Source organism: Euprymna scolopes, chromosome 40 (assembly GCF_053919585.1).
Source record: "Euprymna scolopes isolate OS-2025 chromosome 40, ASM5391958v1, whole genome shotgun sequence".
Classification (NCBI taxonomy): Eukaryota; Metazoa; Mollusca; class Cephalopoda; order Sepiida; family Sepiolidae; genus Euprymna; species Euprymna scolopes.
In genome coordinates this window covers 46,012,866-46,020,805 of record NC_136521.1, presented here as the reverse complement: position 1 = coordinate 46,020,805, position 7,940 = coordinate 46,012,866, and the positions used below count along the sequence as shown (strand labels likewise).

Genomic DNA, 7,940 nt, shown 5'->3' with positions numbered 1-7,940 from the left:
ATTTTTTTTTTCATTGTATGATTTTTTTCAATTACGTAACTTTCAGTTATGTAATTTTTCTTTGTTCATGTGTGCTATCTTTTCTGATGAACATTATTTGATAATTATCAAATGTGTTTTTCGGGATAGGAGAGGGGTCACTCTATGAGGTCACTACTGTGTTGTCAGTAAACCAGGTATGATGTTAGAGGATTGTTTTGTCATGGTAAACTGTGATTTGGTTGCAGGTTATATGTTTATTGGAGCAGCACATATTGAGCTGAATTGCTACTATATTTGAAACTAGTATTTCTGCTTATTTTTTAGTTCTTTTTACCTCCATCTTGTATTTTTCTCTCTGCTTATTGAGTGATTCTCTCTATATATATGTGTGTGTGTGTGTGTGTGTGTGTGTGTGTGTGTGTGTGTGTGTGTGTGCATATATATATGGGGGGAACCAAGAAAAATTAGAAAAATTCTTTAAAAGGAGACTTATCGAGATAATACAAAGCTCAACAATTGAGGTGGAGCTTAATTACTGAAGGGAAAAAACGACAATATAAAGATATATATTAATGAATATAAATTTAATTGTTCATGCGATATGGGAGATTACATCAATTAGGGTACAGGATATATATGCTCTTTATACCTAAGTATCTCAAAGCCCAATGCCTCTTGTTAGAAGAGGAGGGGAAAGTGCCAGGTAACATGTTAGAAATGTAATGATATATATATATAATATTGGAAGATTTTTAATCTTATAACAATATTAAAAAAAAAATTTAATTCCAAGTCCTTCGTTGGAAAACTATTTTGCTTGTAAGTCAAATAATCACCTACAATTATAGTTTTTTATTACAAGAATTCACACTTGTCCTAATATTATTTTACGAATCATTGTTTTATTTTAGGTGTTTAAAAACAAAAAAGTATATAAAATCATGGCTCCCCATATATATATATTATATATATATATATATATATATATATATATATATATATATATATAATATATATATATATATATATATTATATATTATATATATGCACGTCACCAATTAAAAACGAATAAAGAAAAGTTATAAGCTTTTATACTTTTCGCATTCTTTTTTATTCACATATATATATATATATATATATATATATATATATATATATATATATATAAATACGGCATAATCACATTGACACACCAGTTCCCGACAGATCACCAAAGTTAAGCAACGTTGAGCCTGGTTAGTACCAGATGGGTGACCATTTGGGAATTCTAGGCGCTGTATGTGCTTTCCACTTATCTCCGCATTATTTACAGTCGTCCTTAACCTCCACTTGCCACTGGTATTCAACAATGTCGAATCAGGAGAGGTGTGGTTGGAGATTGCGCAACTCTTGCCACAAAAATTTCACGCGCAGGCACCCTTACCGTGGGTATCCATAGTCTGTCAAGACTGAAGGAAGCCTTTTAAATATATATAATATATAATATATATATTAGCAAAAAGATAATGCAATCCACTCAAAAGCGTACCACAGGCAAAATAAACAAAGAAACAACAACTACAAAAAATCTGGCTTATTTATAAGTGGTGAGTATTGGCTCAGTGTCTGAACACTAGACTCCGGACCGAGGTTGTGAATATTTAGAATGAATATCTGGTAATAGTTTGCTAATCCCAAAAAACTTTTTAATTCTGTAATATTGTTAGAAGCCAGCATATCCAGTATTTTATTTCTTCTATGAAGAAATCGCATTTCTCTTCTTTTATTTTAAAACCCAAATCCTCTTTTCTTGTGGACAAGTTTTCAATATTGTTTTCGTGTTTCACTTATTATAATCATGTCACCAACGTATGTGATCATGAAATCGGATCTGCCCAACATAGTATCCATAATATCTTGAAAAACGGCGGGTGCTACCTTGATTCGAAAAGATAACCATTAAAATTTGAGTAACTCCTTATGCGTGTTAATAGGGATCTTTCCTCTGTTTAGTTTAGTGAAAACTTCCTCACTGCTAGGAAGTGAATGATGGTAGTCTTTTAGTACTGAGTTCAAACCAGTGGTGAAATCAGAGCAGATGCGAATTTCTGTTGAATTCTTTCTGACATAGACGGTAGAGGCTGCCAATTGATTGAATTCAACTTTCGATCGTTTTTCCAAGTCTTTCAAACACCTTATTAATTTTCTCCAAAGAGTCAAATGGTACATTTCTTTTTTTTTTTATTTTTTTTTTCTTGAATACTGGTTATGTATTATCGTTGAGTTCAAATCTGGTTGATATGTTTTTTGCATTTTCCAGACCGACTGAGAAAAATTTAGGGAAACTTTCTTTTAATTATGTCTTGAGATTTCCCTTCTCTGTCCTTGGAGTTTCCACTTTTTGATAAAAAGTATTTAGAGTCAAATCCCACAAATTGAATTGCTGCACCCAATGTGTCCCAAAAAGATTTTCCATATTTTTTAATACAAAAAACTGTTAAATATAACATTAGTGATTAATTCCTTTTCAAAATTTATTTTTCATCCGGTCACCATTCTGACTGTTATACAAGACTTTAGGATGACAGGTTTATTTAATCTTTTTCATGTATACCGGTGGTTCCCAACCTATTTTGGGCCATGCACCACCTCGGCATTTCTAAAATCCTGATGTCTCCCCTTTGTGATATTAGTAGCAGTAGTAGTAGTAATAGTAGTAGAAGAACTACTACTACTACTACTTCTTCTTCTTGCATATATATATATCGCACACACATACACGGCCGGACTCTCCCCTTAATACAAAGATTCACTATGAAACAATTCACTGTTAATATAATAATAATAATAATAATAATAATAATAATAATAGTAGTAGTAGTAATAATAATAATAATAATAATAATAATAATAATAATGAAAAAAATAACTCATTCTCAAATTGCCCTATAGTCTTTGGTATAGTAAGCCCAAGGGTGCACGTCCTGCCCATGCCCCACCAAAATATTGCCATGCCCTACCGGTGGGGCATGCGCCCCACGTTGGGAATGACTGATGTATACAAATTAATGATTCCAAATTTAACTGAAGCTTTACGTTTTTATTGAATATTTTCACCCACACATATTTACATATATATTTATGTATATTTTTATTGTCTTTTTTCATTTGTTCTGGTGTGTTGCACCTGGCTTTTAATTTTGTCCTTTGCTTGACAAAAAAACTTTAATGTTCACTTCCGTCACAAGTCAGGCAAGTTTTTCTGCTGTATGGACGGGCTTTGCTCCAATGCAGGGCTCCACACCAATAACATGGATTTGATGGTGATTTTGATTTTCAGTGAATTATCTTTTATGAGAGCAGGCAGAATAATAACCTTTCCTTTTTATTTTCTCTGGAGAATAGGGTTTGGACTTTTGATATATTTTTCTTATGTATGCGACGTCAGATTCTTCAATGTTCTTTGAATCCTTTTTAATCACTCGTTGGCAATCTTCTGCCAACTTTTGTAGTATCAGGTTTAGCTCATTTTCTAATTTACTTAAAATTCTGCATCGAATTTCTGAGTCTTTTACTGCAATCCTTTTTAATATCAAACATTTGAAATCGTCAGCACTCAGTTCATTTAGTTTAAAATCGTTGCAATGTTTGTTGATTATTGATGCAGATTTTAAATAGTCCTTGTCATCTTTTTTTATTAAATTTAGGCATTTCAACCTTTTGTGAAATAATAACGTTTTTGGACTGAACAGTTCTGTTAAAAGTTTCACGGTTTCAGAAAAAAAATTAATTTACACGGTTTTTGTAGTAAAATGTAATCCACAAATTTTTGGATCCCAGTTTTCGAAGCAATAAGCAGATTTTTTCAGAGTTTGCCTAATCAGCACAATCAATGTTAGACAGGTCCTCATGCCTCCTAAATTCTTGGATTTATCTTAGGTGTAAATGAAATTGTTAATAGTGTTCAAGACTGTGTTTTATGAGAATGCTATGTTATTTTTAGTGGTTTTTATTTGTTAAAGTTTGTAGTAATAAATCTGTTTTCTCTCGTTGGTCCAGTAGCAATTTTTGAAATCTTCCATTTTTTGTTGTTGTCTCATCTGGTATTTAACCAATTCAGCCTGTCTTTCTTCATTTTCTATTGTTGTTCCATTTGGTATTTCTGCAGTTGTGCCATAATTGATTTGAAATCTTCCATGTTTTTTTTCTCTTTCAAAAGAGAAAAAAAATGAATATGGATTTAAATATGTCAAAAAATAATTGATGGTTTTCCATGTAGTCATTTTTTTTCTTAACGAGCAACACAATGTAGAGTTTGAGGTCGAATGAAAAAAGAAATTACCCCTCACTTAACATTCATCTCTCTCAATTAAAGACCACTTTTTCCTTGTCAGAAAAAAGTTAAAATCAAGTAATTTTTGTCACAATATTTCATTTTCTCTTAACGAATTAATGAAGAAAAACGGAAAATGAGAAGTCACTTTTTAGTTCAACAAGAAAATTAATTTACAGATTTTCCAATTATAATTTTTTACCAGTTGAACAAAAACGGCCGAAACGTTGTGACAATAACAACCAAGATGAGGAAGTCAGTCCGACAATCTCAATCATTGAACAATCTTATCTCTATTTTTTTTTTTTTTTTTTTTTTTTTTTTAGCGGTTCCTAGAAAAGAAATCTTTCAGAATCTTGTAGAGTTCAGGGCAACTTTCAGAGTTGCTTCCTAGTTCTTCAAACGTTGTCCAGGTTCTACAGTACCGACTCTCTGAGTGATTTGTTTGTTCGTGTTTTTGGGACACTATCTTGCTCCTCCAAACACTTTGTAGGTCCTTTGAATACCACATAGTCCAAAATGTTCAGTCTATGAATATTTGCATATTTGAGTATTTGGCAGTGTAGCATTGTGTATGTGTGTGCGTTACCTTTGTTTTTGATGTGATGTAGCTGATATGTGACTCACTGGGTCCTTTTGCTTTGATATCCCTACAAAAAGCCAGGTTGGGGTATTGAGAAGATCTCCCGAGTTCCTTCGTACAGGTACAGCTAGTAAAGTCTGAGTAGTCTTGACTGTTTGTCTCCTGCTTTATAGGAGTTCTCAACTATTACTTTCACATGCATGTGTTACTTGTTTTTCGGGATGGGGGGGGTAGAAATATTTCCATTGTTTGAAAATACTTTTCAATTCACGCGTCCATGTCAAACTTACTATCTTTGGGGAGTAAGGAGGAATGTAACGTAGCAAATTACGTTGCAAATGGACAAAGAAATAAAACAGGAATAGAAATGAATAAATAAAAATCCAGGTGGATATTTTTTTCTCTTTTAACAAAAGTTTTTATTGCCGTTTCTTTCGGCATCAAAAATGTCCCTTGCTATCGTCCATCTTGCCTGGTATACACTTTTCCTCTCCGACCCCACGCCAGCTGCAGCCAGCCATTTCTCACCTGTGTCTTTGCACGTTCATTCTCTTTGAAGCCAACTTTGTTTCTCACCTGAACACGTGGGGCATTTTTCTCCCTCCTTTTTCCTTCTTCTTCTCATGCGCACTTCCCAATTTGCATATGCACGTTTTTGGGCTACCGCTAGTGCTGCTGCTAATCTCTCCGCAAGCCAGTCATCCTTTGCTGCTGCTGATATTTCCCCACACACTCATATGCACTATGTTAGAGGAAAGCAAATACCAACAAAGCAGAGAAGGAAAGGATGTAAACAATCACAGACATTTGCATTTTAGCGTTCGTAGGAATCGCTTGTATGCGTGAAAATAAATAAATAAATAAATAAAGTTCGCCATTGGCATTGTGATATAAATAATTTTTGTTTGTTCTTGATTTGTGATGAGGAAGGACATCTTTCTTGTGATCGCATTGTATTTACCATAATCACTTTTGTTACAACGCATCTTTTAATCTTTTTTAATTTTGTTTGTTTGTTTTTTGTTTTTTTATTCAATTTTGGCCATTATTTCGTGTGCAGAGCGAATTCTGTCCGAAGTTCAACCCAATTTTAGTTGAGCCGATAACAAGCACAAAAGAATTTCTAATTAGCCGGTTTGTTTGTTTGTTTTTTTGTTTGTTTGTTTGTTTGTTTGTTTGTTTGTTTGTAGGGTCGGAATGGATCCAATAACGGATTTTTTTTTTTTTAACTTTTATAGGATTTTGATCTTTGTTAAAAAAAACGAGAGAGAGAGAGACAGAGAGAGAGAGAGAGAGAGAGAGAGAGAGAGAGAGAGAGAGAGAGAGAGAATATGAAAATAAAGAGTGAAACTATGAAAAAAAGAGAGAGTAAATATAAAAAATGAAAGAGTGAAAATATGAAAAAAAAAATGAGAATGAAAATATGAAAAAAGAATGAGAGAGAAAATATGAAAAAAAATAGGAGAAAATATTTTTAAAAAACTGAGAGTGAAAATATGAACAAAAAAATGAGTAAATATGGAAAAAAAAAAAAAATTAGTGAATATGAAAAAAAAGAAGAAAAGAAAATTCCTTTGATTCCAATCTAAATGTACCGGTCACCTAAAATATCGCAAACATTTAGTCAGTAAATTTTCTTTTTCTTTTTGATATTATTCATAAGCAAATGAAATTTATTTTTATTGAGAGAAAGGTTTCCTATAGCCATTATGGAAAACCATCATCATCATCATCATCTACAACATGCTCCGTTCCTTATGCACTATAACTCAATGCTATCAACATGATCATCATTATCATCTATTATTTTTCTTCTACAACTGTCAGCAGCTTCCGATCCTTTTCTCGTCATCCTCCTTCTCTTTATCATCATCATCATCATCATCTGCAGCATGTTCTGTTTGGTTTCATTACAACTTGATGCTATCAGCATCATCATCATCTACATCAACTCTGTTCCTAAAACTCAATGCCATCATCATCATCATCATGTCGATTTTACAGAGTGGAATGATAAAATTGTTGTCATAGAAAAGACATCTACTAGTTGGCAAGTTGTGTGCAAATCCCAAGAGCAATAGGAACCTTCTATCACGTCTGAAAGTGACATAATGTTCAACAAGTGTGATCAGAGATGCACTGCTGTACAACTAATGCACTATACCGACCCAAGTTATGAAAACAGGACCATTTCCAGCACCCTCAAAATACATCGCTGGATTGCCACGAATAACAGGGATGTGCTCAGGGTGATGAAAACAAAGTTTCTGGCCACGGTTATGGTGTGGTTTTAATTGAGGGCCACATCATGCCACCTCACATCTTCACAGTTGGCTTGAACGTCAACACCAAAGTGTACTTAGATGTGCTGAAGGGTGTGGTGATCCCCTGGTGCAATCAGGTGACCACTGCTACGACTTTGTACCATTCTCTCGACCTGAACCCACTGGACTACTTTGTTTGGTCATACGTTGAGAACATCACCAACATGACCTCCCACAACACCAAAGCCAGCCTGATTGCAACTATCTACCGAGTATTTGCCGAGCTCCTGCCGGTGCTTGTGGAAAAGGCATGGTTCCAGTTCCAGACATGTATTGAGGTGGTAATTGAAGCTGAAGGCAGCTACATTGAAAAGATATCAGCTCTACTACATAATCAAGTTACCTGAATCGATTTTTTCAATAAAAGTTTTAAAATAAAGCTGTAGTGTTCTTTTCTTTAGGCAACAATAATTGTAAGAGTGAAATAGCCGCATCCAAGAGAAGGCATACCGAAATGCATGGAGTCACAAAAATTAGGAATTCACAATTCCTGGAAAATTTATAAAAGTGTGGTGAATAATCCCCACTATCCAACAACCATGAGATTGCTTGCATGTCAAGCAAGAAGGCTGAAATGCTTCCCAGTGATTTTCCTCCAACTCCACCTTAGACCCCACAAACTACTCCTTACCAAATTTCTCTTTGCGCACACAAAGCCATAGTTGATGATCTGAAAATTACCCTTTATCATGTTTGTGATATCAAAAAGAACAAACTATATACCTTCAAGGCATGTGG

At 33.8% G+C, this 7,940-nt stretch overlaps 1 pseudogene; it reads left to right on the top strand.

Annotated features, from left to right (window-relative positions):
• The first annotated feature begins 1,149 nt into the window (after window positions 1-1,149).
• On the top strand, window positions 1,150-1,266 carry LOC145265776 (5S ribosomal RNA; annotated as a pseudogene).
• The last annotated feature ends 6,674 nt before the right edge of the window (window positions 1,267-7,940 follow it).